General features: G+C 55.7%; 1 protein-coding gene across 1 annotated transcript in view; it reads left to right on the top strand.

Annotated features, from left to right (window-relative positions):
* LOC109389722 (uncharacterized) overlaps positions 1-13392 on the top strand; it is a 108285-nt gene that overhangs the window by 2548 nt on the left and 92345 nt on the right. The gene's annotated exons all lie outside the window — the stretch shown is intronic.

The following is a 13392-nucleotide window of genomic DNA, read 5'->3' as shown; positions in this document are numbered from 1 at the left end:
GCAGCAGCAGCAGCAGCAGCGCGGCGGCCGCCGCCACAGAGCCGGGCGCGCGTGGGCTGCGGGGACGGGCGCACCGGGCGGCTCCGCGAGCTGCGGGACCAGGTAGGTCGGGAGCCCCCTCTCGGCCGCCGCGGTGACTCGATGCACCGGCTTCACGTCCCCGGCTCCAAAGTTGGCGGAGCAGGCGCGGGCTTCTCCGGCCGCATGCGCTCCGGTCCGCGTGGGCAGCCCCGGGTGGGAGACGCGTATCCGGCTCCAGCGTGGAGAGAGGCCCGCGGGCCGGCCCTCAGCGCGGCGCTTGGCCCGGGAAAGTTGGAGAAGGAAACAGTTGCAAGCCCTCGGGGCGCCGAGGGGGAAGGCCGGGGCCCGGGCGGGGGGCGTGCGCCCGCGCTCTGCCGAGCCCCCTCCAGGCACCGGCGCCGGGGAGCCAGCTGGGGGGAGGACCCAGCGTTGGGGACCAAGTTTTTCCGAGCCGCGTCTTCCGTGCACTTTCGTCCGTGTCGCGCGGACGCGCAAGGTTTCCTCGGACGGGCTGGGGTCTGGGTTGCTGGAGCTCGGACCCGGGTCTCGGCCGCGTCTCCGTTCTCTGCGGAGCCGCGCAAAGCTCCCCACGCAGGTCACAGAGCCCCAGCTGGTGCCGGCCGGGCTCCCCGGTCGCAGCGCCGCCAGGGCCGGCTGTGCCTGCTCGAGACGCACGGGAACCCTCCGGGCTCCGCTTGTGCGAAGCTCCGCGGGCTCGCCAGCCCCGTGTCCTTCCCGGGATCGCGTTTGCTTATCGATTTGCACCACGGAGATGCGCCCATAGCCATGATTTAATAACAAACGGTGCCCGCTCGGGCGAGGAGAGCGTCTACCCGCCGAGCCCTGGGTGGGGACGGGGTGCCCAGTGTGGCCACCTCACAGCAGAGGTGGGCGGCAGAGCAGCAGAAAGGCCGGCGGGAGACATCTGATGTGCTGGACGGAGGTCAGAAACCCCTGCGGGTGGGTAAATCCGGAAATAATTCTAAATGGTTAAGCAAGAAAAGAAAAAAAAAAAATAGGGAGCCTGTAGGCGCTGTGGTTTCTGTCCGCCCCCACAGAGATGAATATCGCACTAGCTGGAAAAGAATTCTGATCTGTAAATAGATTAAAAACAGGAATTAATCAGAACAATGAGTCAGACCACTTCAGAGATTGAAAGGAGGAGTAATTGCCTTTGAAAGCTCTATTATGTCTCAATAGCGAAGTCAAATGTGTTGCTTTTGCTTTGCTAGCTCTGTTTAATAACAGTAGCTGCTTGGGCTGCAATAACCTGGCATCTGAGTTTGTGGTTTTAACCCGTTGTGGGTCATGAGACCAGGAGAGGGAGGAAGTTGCAGGTTAACGTTCATAACCCTTTGAGCGGCGTTTGCAAAATGCCTGATGTGTGCCCGTCCCCGGTTGCAGCAGTGGGACGGGTTCTTTTCACGCTGTTCATAAAAGGCGCCTGACGGGTTCGGCCTCGGCAATGGAAAGCGCTGGCTTGCACATTACAAAAATAGAGCCTTCGGGGGTGACTGCTGTTTGGAGGAAGGCTTGAAGCCAGGTGAGAGTCGAGGTGTGGCCTGAGGACCGGAATGCACCGGTACCGCCACGGGAATAGCACGTTGCTACACTAGTTTTTCGGTGAACAGCGAGGTTGAATGCGAATGTGTGGCCCGCCTGTCTAAAGATGGCTCAGCTGAGACACTGAGAGGCTGATTGATTTGCAGGGTAATAGATTCAGTCAGGCAGGGCTGCCTCAGACAATCACATTCAGCCCCACGTCCCACTCGCTGTCTGGATGTCATTAATGTCAGCCTGAGCCCGTGAAGGCTGTAAGTTCATGTCTCCAGGAGAAGTCTAACTTTTAAATATCCTTCGTGGCACAGTCACGTAGCGCGAGTGTTCCTGAAAATGGCCCCACAACCTTTAATGGGACCCAGCTGCTGAGCACTCCGGCGGAGCACGGGCTAGCTGTGGGCCGCACGCTGCAGCCTTGGCGTGGCTGATTTATGTTCAGTTTTATCATGGCCACATTTCATACGTGCCTGGTTATTACAGACTAATAGCCTCTGCGCTCCGCTAGCAAAATATGTGTCTTTCTCCTTTATAAGTTCCTAGCTCCTTCTCCCACGGGGTTCAGGTCACATCTCCCAGCTTTGTTCTTCCTGCGTAATTTAAGTGTCCAACTTGAAGCTCTCATTAACGCCTGTGGTTCGTGCTGAAATAGCATAGACATATAATCGCCCCCTTTCAAACTGCCAGCTACTGTGGCCAGGCCGCCAAGCAGAAGCAGTGCTCCGTGTCTCCCTAGCACCCTTTAGTGAGTTAGTAGCATGGTCATTCTGGGCATTGGGAGATGATCAGATGGCAGGAGGACTGATGGATGCTGTGTGTTTGCTTGCCCTCTCTGGTTTAGTCATCTCCACCGGCCCACCCTTAAGCCTTCGGATCTCAAAGCAGTTACTTTGTCTCTTTGAAGGTGAGTGTTTCTGAGATGCCCCCATGGCTTTCACGTGCACCGATCATGGTGGACTGTTTCCTTTCTTATACTGGGTGCCTTGGTAATATCCTCTCTGCAAAGATGTTTGTCAATAATTAGAATGTTGGGCCACAGAATAGTGTAAGATAGCAGATTTCTTTGACATTCAGGGGCAACAGATCTCTGTTTCAGGTCTAATTTGAATAAAAATTTCAGAAATGGATCAAGTGTGCTAACTGGCTTTCCTGTCAGGCCTTACCTCCCCCTGAGCCCACCCCACTCCCGCCCTGTCTCTCTCCTGCACGCAGTGGGACATTCCTTTTGAAAACTGGCTGTGGGAGAAATGCACTCCCCGGTTGCCACTGTATGCCAAGTTTCAATCCCTGGTCCTTTTATTTCTCCCCTTTTATATACGTGTTATAAACAAGAAATCAGGGCTTGTAGTAGAAGTGCTGGCGATGCTTTATAGCATCTCAAACAGCACTGCTACTTGGCATGTAAATATTTGTGGAATCTTCACTGTGCAAGAAGCTGCCTTTGCAAGAAATGAGGCAAAATGAGTGTTTTATTAAGTAGGAGAAGTAATCGGGGCGGAGCACACACTCTGTACTGCAGACCCTGGCGCCTTAGGGAGTAAGTGACGTGTCACAGCGACCTCACGGCACTCAGGGGGCTTGTGCAGCTCAGATTCCACATTTTCTGTGTTCTGAAACGGGACAGGCCACCCCTTTGTTTTTTTCCTAAGTCACTTGACTTGGATTACCTTTCTGTTGTTAAGAGAGGACATCTGCAGTTCAAACCATCTTTGATTATCCTGCGGGGGCACAGCCTGTTCGGATGGGGGCGCCCGGCCCCGCTGCCGGTCCTGTGGTCTTAGGAGCAGCACAGCTCAGACCTCCCGGGCACTGTGCTTCTGACTCTGAAATGTCGCCCAGACTGGCCCCCGGCCCCCCATGTCCTCTCACAGACCCATCTGCTCTGAGTCCCCACCTCCCCTGGGACAAAGGCACGGGCCCCGCCCCTTCCTTCCCTCCCCATCACCCCGCAGGCCTTCAGGTTGGTCTTTTTAATGCGAGTTGAATTAGAGCTTCACTCCTCACAGCTCCTGGAGGCCCTCTGTTGCGTTCAGAACAGGAAACAGTATGTCCCCAGCGGGCAGGTTTAGCCTCCGCCCTCCGGCCACACCAGCTCATGCTGTGCTCTGGGGAGCAGGGCCTGTGGGTTCCCCTTTCCTGCCTTAGGGCCCATTCAGCCCCTTTGCCTGGGAGCCCCCTCCAGCCTCTGCCTCCAGAAGTGCTACATAGGTACACACACACTCACACCCTCACTGACACACACACGTGCACACACTCACACTCACATACACACACACACACACACACTCACACTCACACACACTCACGCACGCACACACTCACCCTCACCCTCACACACACACAGCTTGACCGCTGCTCACCCCCCTGGCTGATTTGTAGTTTGAATGTTGTAGGACTGAGACAGGGCCCTGTCATTTCCCTGCTCATGCAAATTAGGGCTCCCGTGCGGCCCCCTCTGTGCATGTCCCTGCAGGCTTACGGGGACCTGGCACTGCCCCCACCCCCAGTCCTCCCCCACCCTCCTGTCAGCACCTCCGGAGCAGTTACCTACCTGGCCTTCTCTCTGCTGCAAAGCAGCCCCAGCCCGCCACAGTCCCTGGCGTTTGCAAAACCCGTGAGAACGTGCTTTTGGGGGGTGCTGAGTTTGCATCATGGACCAAAGACCCTGGCAGGAGGGTCTGTGTTCACCAGACGTCTGCAGCTGCTGTTCATAGAGCATGCTTCTGCCACGTGGCCCAGGACCCCCCAGATCTTGTGGGTACCGGCTGCTTCAAGCCCGTCGGGTTGGAATGGGTTCAGCGTGTTTCCTCCCAAGCAGGTCCATCTTAGGTGATGTCTTCTGTCCTTTGCTCTCACCGTGGTCCTCGGGGCATGTGGCACCCATGGGCTTTGGCACCGTCCTCTCCCTTTGTCTCTGTCACCCGTCATCTGATGGGAAGGACAAGCCCACTCCCTGGGGTCTTCATGAGCAGCCCAGGCCCAAGCGCTTGACCCCCTTCGCACAGCTCACCTGAGTGCAGCAGGTGGGGAAGCCGGCTTCCTCCCACTCCCTCCGCTCACGTTAACCCACGAGCCAGACACCTTGTGCGGTGGGACCCCCGCTTCCCAGGAGAAAAATGCCCCTTGCCGGCCCTTCCAGCCACAGGGACCACATTTAACCTCGTCAGAAACTCGGTGTGACACTCCCGGCTTCAGGGCCCTGTGTCCGTGGCTTCCACCCCGCGCCCCTGGTTTCCATCTCAACCCATCTCCCCTCAGTTCACCGTCATTTCTGCCAGGAATCCTGTTCTTTACTTCAGTCCCACTGTCCACCGGGGTCACCCCAGTGTCTGTCGTCCCACGAAGCCTCTGCTCTCCTCCCGGATAAGGTTTGGGCCTCGTGCTGTCTGCTGGCCACTGTGTGTTCACGTTTTCTTCTTTAGAGGGAGAACGGATTAGAGTTTAGCTGATACCGTGCAGCTGTTTAATACCTGCCTTTCCTGGCAGCCTGCGCGCAGCGGCACACACTTTAGGATTTGGTAAATCTTTGTGGAATGAAAACAAGATAGCCTGGTCTCTTATTCACGTGAAACCCGACTGTAGTTACATTAACGCCTTTTTATTGGATTTAAAATTATTTCAGTGTATGATTTAAAGATTTTATTTTGCACAGTTTCTCGGTGACAAATCATTAATTGACAACAGATGGATATCTTCATAGGTCTGGATTTAGAAAATCCTCTGACAAACATATGCCCTGATGGGAGCTAAGGTTGTCAGCACGGAGGGCTGGTCCTTGATGTAATTGGCTTATTTTAGTGCAAGGAGGTAATTTTGAATTCTCAAAATTCGTTATTTTATTGGAGTAAAACATTGGTGTATCTCCCATACACCGTACACGGAAGATGGAACTCCATGACCGAAGCCCGAAAGTCCAAGCACATCTTCCTGACCCGTAAATAACCCCCATAAATGGGGGCAAGCCTGTGTGATGAGACAGCCCCCTGGTACCCCCAGCCTGGCTCTTAGCGCCCAGGAGGCACCTGTATCCCAGCCTCGGCTCCGGGTTCAGGATCTCGGGGCCCATGGACTGACCTGCTGACATGATGGACACTCCGTGCCCTTATGGGACTTACGAGTTAGCTGTGGGGGTCAGACTCGGTAATGCATGTTTTTAAACTTCTTTTTAAATAGCAATACTCACAGGAAGTCACGCAGAAGTTCTGTGTGCCCATCACGCAGCTCCCCGCTGGTGACACTCGACTGTCATACCAGAACCAGGAAGCTGTCAACCAGGCAGCAGCCCTGGCGAGCTGTCACACTTCTTACGCAACGGCATGAGCACGTGGTGGGTCTGTGCGGCTTTGGCCGTGTCCGCATCCTTGTATCTGCGATCTTAATGCGAAGAGCAGGGACTCTGAAAGCTGCCGTTTCCCGGCCGGCGTACGTGGTGCAACATGTGAGCAAGTGTCTGCACCGCTCAAAAACGGCATTTCTCAGGCCTTCCCCATGCAAATATTTGTCGTTTGCCCTTAAATAGTGTGATCTGCTTCCCTCGGAGACGCCTGTACGGGAAAGTTGCTATGGAAATGGGAGAGGGGGCATTTTATAAACGGGGTGTGACAGGTGGCGGCTCTCTGCAGCCATCGGGTTGCGAGTCTGTCGGCCACGGGCTGAGTCCTTCCGACGCCTCCTGCAAGTGAGCATGTTTGTGTATCGGTGTGATGGGACTTGGACAGGAGCTGTGCGCCCCCAGGGAGCCCTGACTGAACCCATCCCTGCGCTTTCTGACGGGGTCCCAGTCCGTTTGTACTTCTTACGTAGAGATAGTCACTCTTTAAAATAACCTAACACCTTGCGGGAGGCGGTGCTGCCTGTTTCAGGTAATGAAAACCACCCTGAGCCCTGTGGCTGTGACGTCATCCGCGGCTGCCCCTCGCTGGCGCTGGCCCGCGGTGCCCGTGCAGCTGCAGAGTGGCTGCCCGCCGGCCGTGGCGACTCGTGGGCGACTGTCCCGACCCCCCTGGGATGCAGACGGCACTCTGTACCCGGTTAGGAGCGAGCAGGGGACACGTGCCCCCCACACCCACCCGCTCGCTGCCTGCTGGAGCGATCTTATCTGTGTGTGAGACAGATGGTCATTTTGGCCGTTCTTAGTGAAGCTTTGCTCGGACTTTTTATTTTGCTGAGTAAAACCAACCAAGACCTGTGTGCCTGTCTGTACAATTGTGAGAATCTGGCCTCATTGGTCAAAGGTTTTCTCTTTCTCACTTCTCATACCAAGAAGTAAGTTTTTTCTCAGACGCAATGGAAAGACACACAGGTTTACAGTTAGTACTAATGTACTGGACTGTTTTTTCACAGATATTAAACAGTAATTGACCCTATGAAGTTGGTTCTCTAGTACTTGGTGGCAATATTAACCTTTAAAAAGAACCAAGGGTCTCAAAATATGGGTTTTGTTATATCATGAAGCAGCCCAATATTCTGCAAAGATGCTTGTAAGTGGAGGGCATATTTCCATATAATGGGAAATTCTAGAATACAGGCGTTATCTTTTTTTTTTAACCTAATGGTGCCATATTGTCTGTTCTTAAAAATGTTTTTGTGCTGTGATTTGCCTGCAAATATATGTTGTCATTTTTCTAGAAATTAGTTAGGAGGTTTTCTTCCTACATCTTGATTTTTTAATTCTTCCCTCTGATTATTAATGATCTAATTATTTCTCTGTCATTTAGCTCATTTAGCTCCCGTGCACATCCACACGCACCCACACACAGCACCCAAGGCATAGAGGAGAATAAGGAACAGAATTAACACCAAATCATAAATTTGTAAGGTAAGGAATAGACGTCCTCTCAGTTCAGGCAGAAGAGACTAAACTGATGATGGGAGGACTTGGGTTGTTTTTGGGGTGAGGAGCCCGAGCCGCAGCTAGGTGGCTTCTCCCCCCTTCGCGCCGCCCCCTCCCCAGCTCCAGCTCTGCCTTGCTTTAGGGCCCGATTTTTGAATTGACTCTTCTGTACTGACCCCTAGTGGGTAAATGTTTTCAGTCGTCTCTAATTGGAAAGATTACATATTCCTTTGCAGAGTTATTTTGGGGATCAGGGAAGGCGACTGTAAAACACACCAAGTTTGACCTTCAGAGAAGAATAGCTTTAAAAGAAGAGAAAGCAGCATTGGCCCGGGGGGCCCGCTTGCAGAGAGGGCTGCCGGGACCTTCTGTGGCACCTTGCCTGGTCGCTTGGCTTTTCTTTAGCAGCGAGCCTGCCCCCCGCCCCCGAATCTGGGCTGCCTGCTGCATTTCAGCAACTGAGCGGGGTGGCGGGGTGCTGGTGCCCAGGATGCCGGCCCTCGCCGCACCGGCGTGGCTCCTCCTGCCTGAGACCGTCGGGAGGAAGCCCCGGCGACAGTGTTGGGGCTGGAGAGGCACCAGACGCAGAGCCGATGGCCAGATGTGTCAGTCAGTCCTGTGACATGCGACACGAGTGCCCCCAGGCGGAGCCTGCAAACACACCGCCCCGCTGAGCTCACGGCAAATGCAGAACCGTCAGCACGTGATTAAGTTCTCAGGTGTTGGGGTTTGTGCAGCAGAAACACACACAAACACATACAGGTAAAGAACATTTTGGAAATGCAAGCAAGTACTTTAAAATTGTGAGGGCTTCTCTCTTTTTGTCGTTTTGTGAGCGTGTCAGTCAGCCTTTCTTTGGTAACAAACAGTCTGGAAGTCTCAGTGGCTTCCAGGATGAGCATGAGTCACTGCGGTGCCTGGGAGCTGAGGTGGGCAGACGCCGGCGGCGCCCTCCCTGCTGGCATTGGCTGTGTGCCCGTGCCCAGGTGGACGGGGCCCACGTGAACGGTCGGCTCCATCCAGGCCCGCCATTTGGACCAACACTCCCGCCCACGCCTGCTACCGGCGCTCGAGGTTTGCCCTGCTGAGGCCCTCCATTGTGGAGGCAGCGCCTTAGCCACGGTGGTGCCTGCTCTCGGGTGGTGGCCCGTGACTGTCAGACAGCTGAGCACAAACCCGGGTGCCTTGGCCTCATTCAGGGCGTCTCTGAGGGCCATCCCAGCCCCAGAAAGCCCTTTAGGACCAACGGAGTCCTCGGTGGCAAACACTGTGCACTTCAGGGTCCCCCTCTGCCTGCTCCTGTTTTCTTAAGCTGCCTTCCAGCTGTGTTTTCAAGAGTGTCCCTTGTCGAGCCGTCACCAGCACCTCATGGCTTCTGCTAGGGCCTGTGTCTGCGGTGCTGATATGTTAGCAGCAGACTGCACCCCAGGGCATGGGCAGAGACACACACCCACATGCCGGTGTGGGGTGCAGAAAGAGTATTTGTACTTAAGAGTCCAGTTGACCTATGTGCATTAGCTCTTGCCAGTCGCTCTTTCTCTGTAGTGATTCTACAGAGAGAGCAGCCAGACATTTTCAGCAGCCAAGACAAGGAATTCCGTGGCTCTGACTCTGGCAGCTGGGCTGGGGGAGCCCTGCTGGGCTCACTCGTCTCCCGCCGGTCAGCTGGGCGGCTCTGCTGCAGGTCGGCTGGCTCAGCGGTTTCCACCTCCTGCTCTGGGGTGCAGGCTGGGGGCCCAGCTCCCCGGCAGGAAGTGTCTGCATGTGCGCTGCAGGCGTGCAGAGCGGCAGGTGGAAACCTACAGGACCTTGGCGCTTGAAACTGGAATCGTATCACTTCTGCAGCATCTTTTGGCCATAACAAAAAACATGGCCAGACTCAAAGTCAGGCTGGGCAACTGTCCCCACCCCTTTCGTGGGCAGTCACGTGGCTGAGGAGGAGGGCTGGCCCCGTGTCTGCTGGCCACTAGCCCCCGGCCCATTCAGCACTGTGAGGGCCCTCAGGGATTTAGCTGCATTTCCGATTAGACGCGGGACATGTAAAATGTCACTTGATCGCCCAAAATATGAATTAGGACCCTTATTGCTGCCTGAGTGAAGGAGCCATGTAAGGCTCAGGAACACTCAGGCGGAAGACAGAAGAGGGGGCCCCAGATAACGTTCCGTCCACGGGGAGGGCTGGCCCGTGTTTGGAAATCCAGTGAACACCCAGCCGTCGTGCCCGGTGGTCACTCGGACGCCCCTTCAGCCAGGCACACAGATGACTTAATATTTTGCCACATTGGGTGACTTCACTGAGTCTCCGAGCCTCAGTTTCTCCATCTGGGACGCGGGGATAGTGGCTCCTGCTGTAGGATTTGTTGTAACAAACGCACACGATGAGGCGGGTCCTGGGGAAACGCCAGGAAAACCCACACCTCCCTGCCGGCTGATGTCTGGTGGTTTGGGGGTCGGTGCCTCATTCCTCTCCACGTACATTGTTTCCATAGGACGAGAGCACATGGCGCGTGCTCAGAGACGGAGTGGGGACGGAGGCAGGGGACCGGGTGGCTGGCAGCAGCGGGGGGCTTGCGGGACTAGGAGGGGGCTGGACCGAGTGTGGGGGCCGGTGCTGGAGGCACAGGCCATCCGGTGGATGGAGCCTGGCCTGGAAAGTTCCAGAACCAAGAGTGATGCTTGTGCCGGCTGCGGTCGGCGGGGTGTTTGAGGGGACACCTGGCAAGCTGCACGTCGTGACAGCGGGAGGCCTGCTTTGGGCACAGTGGCTTCTGGGACGTCACCAGCATGGAGGTGGCTCTAGGGCCACACTCTGTTCATCTGAGGAAAGGGTTTGGCTGAGCCGCCGTCTCTCTCTGAGCAGCTTGTGTCTTTTGCCTCCAAATTACAACGCACCGCGTCGTAGAAGGCACCTTACCAGCGAGGCGGGAAGATTCACAGTGTCTGAGGTCACTGACCCAACCGGGGCTGGGTCCGTCCCGGGACGGGTGCTTGTCTCACTGCCAAGCGGCCCCGCTTCGGAGGGAAGTTGACGTAACCGTATGTGGGCGCCACTGCCTGCCCCCCCCTCATCAAATCATGATGAGGAAATGATTTGCCTCGTCATTTCCTGTCTGACTGTCAGGCTGTGGGGAGTCACCGCCCCTCCCTGCAGAGCATGACGCGCCCGCCCCACAACGATGGCGGCTTGGTCAGGGGACTGGCTCTGCCCGCGCTCACCTCTGCCCACAGGAAAGCAGATCAATTGCTCAAAACATAACCTGGGAATTGTTGACTTCTTCCTCCGCTGAAGCCCATATTAAATTAGCAAGCAAACGTGTCTTTCCTGCATCCGACACATCTGCGGAAACTGCCGGTTCTGTCCGTTTCAGTTCCATCTTCCCCTAAACCACGGTCACTGTTTCTCTCCGTTATTACAGAAGCATCCGGTCTGGTTTCTCCTGCATCCGCTACCTGTTCTTGACGACCAATTCGATCCCCACAGTGCAGCCAGCGTCTTCGGTAGGAAGCCAGGTTTAAATCCTTACAAAGCCTAGCGAGTTGCACCTGATCTCAGGGTGAGTGCAGCTTAGCGGACGCAGCTCCTAAGGCCTCCGTGATCCCACCCGCTGCCTCCTTGGGACTTGTCGTGGGCAACTCCTGTCATGTTCCCTGATTCCAGCAGGGCCGGGCGCCCTGTTTCTCGAGCTGGCCTTTGCAGAAGCAGTGACTCCGGTCTGTGGCACATGTGCCCACCCTGCACCTCCCCCCCACACACACACACACACATGCACACACGCACACGCACCGGCACCCACTGCCTGGCTCACTCCTACGCAGCTCACAAGCTTCGGATTCAGGGGCACGTCCTGAGCAGATGGCGATCCGTGCTCTACTTCCCTGTCCCTCTGATCATCCTTATTTAAGTGTCTGTTTTCCAGACTGAGCAGCACGAGGACAGGAAGTTGTCACTCTTGGCCACCACAGTGCCTGGCAGACGGGTCACACACCCATGTGACCTGCAAACCACGCATGACCTTCCCTTGTTTGAACGACGTGAGCCTTTGTATAGTCCAGGCGTTTCAGCCCCTCTTAAGGTGGATTAGTTCTGTGCTTAGAGCTCTGCCGGCCGCTCCATTTAATCCTTACAAGGGAGCCGAGGCGCTCCGTTCTCGGGGTGCTGGCCCCACCGCCTTGGCACAGTTACTCGTAGACTTAAAACAAACGTCCACACCGGGACCTTAGCTTTTCTGCAATGGCGCTCCCTGTGCTGCAGCTGCCGCCTCCGCGCCCGGCGTCCCTCTGAGCTGTGACAGCTCTGAGTGCTGCAACCTGTGTGGGCCCACGGCCTCCCTCGGGGACATTCGTGCCATTTGACAAGCGAGCAGTCACCTTGGGCTTCCAGTAAATCGTTGGCATTACTAATACTGATTTCATTTCTGTGCCTCAGTCCAGTGGGGCTTCAGGGAGTATTTGTCCCGCGAGTCCTTGTGGAATTAATGTGACTTGCTTACTGTGCTGGGGAAGGTAGTATGTCCGTGGGAATCACTGAAATTGTAGTTGCATTAGACCATAAATGTACTGGTTATTTATTGCGGGGTGACACCGGCCCCAAATTTAGTGCTTTTACCACATTTGTTCTGTTATTTGCGAGTCTAAATGGGCGTGTTGGGAATCGGAACCAGGCATTTGAGGGGCAGCCGGTCTGGTCTGCCTGGTGCCGCTGGGCCGGCCGTCTGGGCCGGAGGCTCCACGTGCTGTCACTCAAAAGTCTGCTGCCTCCTTGGGGTGACCGGCACGGCGGGCGCACGCGGGCTGCCCTCTGTCACTTGTCCTCGCTCAGTAATCAGGCTTGCGTCCCTACCGCTCACGTTTCAGGAGGGGACAGCGGAAGCTGTAAAGCCCCTTGTGCTCTAATCCTGGGCCTGGCACGGCGTCCCCTCTGCTGGGTGAGCCCCAGCACAGGGCTGGCGGGGAGCAGAGTCCGCACCTCAGCGGGGGCGGGCAGCGAGGTGGGAGGAGTAGTTGGCTGCCATGGTGACCGGCAGCCGTCCACTGTAAGGGAACTGCCTACACAGTTTCTAAATTTTCTTCTGGAAGTTTCCAGGAGAGCCTTAATTGGCATGGGGAGTACAAAGTCTAATCTCTTCAATCCGATGTCTTATGATTTACTGAAACGTAACCTGATTTGTAAACCTGAAGTAATTTCTAACACTGAATGACTTAGCACACCTGCTTTTCTCGTCTTTTCCACATTTATTTTTAGTATTGCTGCAGTTATCTGATTTCTGTGATTAAGGGCCATAATCAGAAATTAATCTTGATGAGGAAATTATGATGAAAAGTGTCACCTGCGAAGACGGCTTTGAACATCTCACGTTCATTTTACGTGCGTTGCGAGGGCCTTTGGTTGGTTTTAAAATCGTACAAACGCCCGAGCGAGGGTGCCCTGTCCCCAGGGATGCCAGCCGCCAGCAAGCAGCCCTGCCCCCTGCGCTGCCGCCCTAACCCTGTTCGTAAAAGTAAACGTGCTGATCAATGTCATGAATAATTGAGTGAAAGGACTTGAGGGGTTGGGGCTGATTTCTCCTTCGTCGTTTCACAAGGCCACAGCCCAGGAGCCGGGGGGCCGAGTCTGGGTGACTCCTTATCCACAGAAACAAAGTCTGCCCGAGGAGACGTGCTCTGCGGGGGCTTTGCTTAGGGTGCAGAGATTTTCACGCTGGGTACTGAGTCGCGTGACGAGGTTTAGCTCCGACGAAACGCTTATTCCACGGATGACAGTAGCACTTGGTGAAAATCTTGGTGGTAACGGGCGGATCTCCGGTTTGCGACCAAGCCTGGAGCCCCTTGTGTGCGCGCAGCGTGGAGGGCAGACCCGGCGTCACCTCTGCACTGCAGGGCCATGTCCTACAGCCCCGTGTGCCCGGCCTCCGAGTGGGGGCACCCAGGCCTCCTGCTTCAGGCCACGTGGCGAACACGGGAACTTTGCCTCCTCAGCAGCC

Source organism: Hipposideros armiger, unplaced genomic scaffold (assembly GCF_001890085.2).
Source record: "Hipposideros armiger isolate ML-2016 unplaced genomic scaffold, ASM189008v1 scaffold_241, whole genome shotgun sequence".
Classification (NCBI taxonomy): domain Eukaryota; kingdom Metazoa; phylum Chordata; class Mammalia; order Chiroptera; family Hipposideridae; genus Hipposideros; species Hipposideros armiger.
This window is presented reverse-complemented; position numbering and strand designations above follow the sequence as displayed.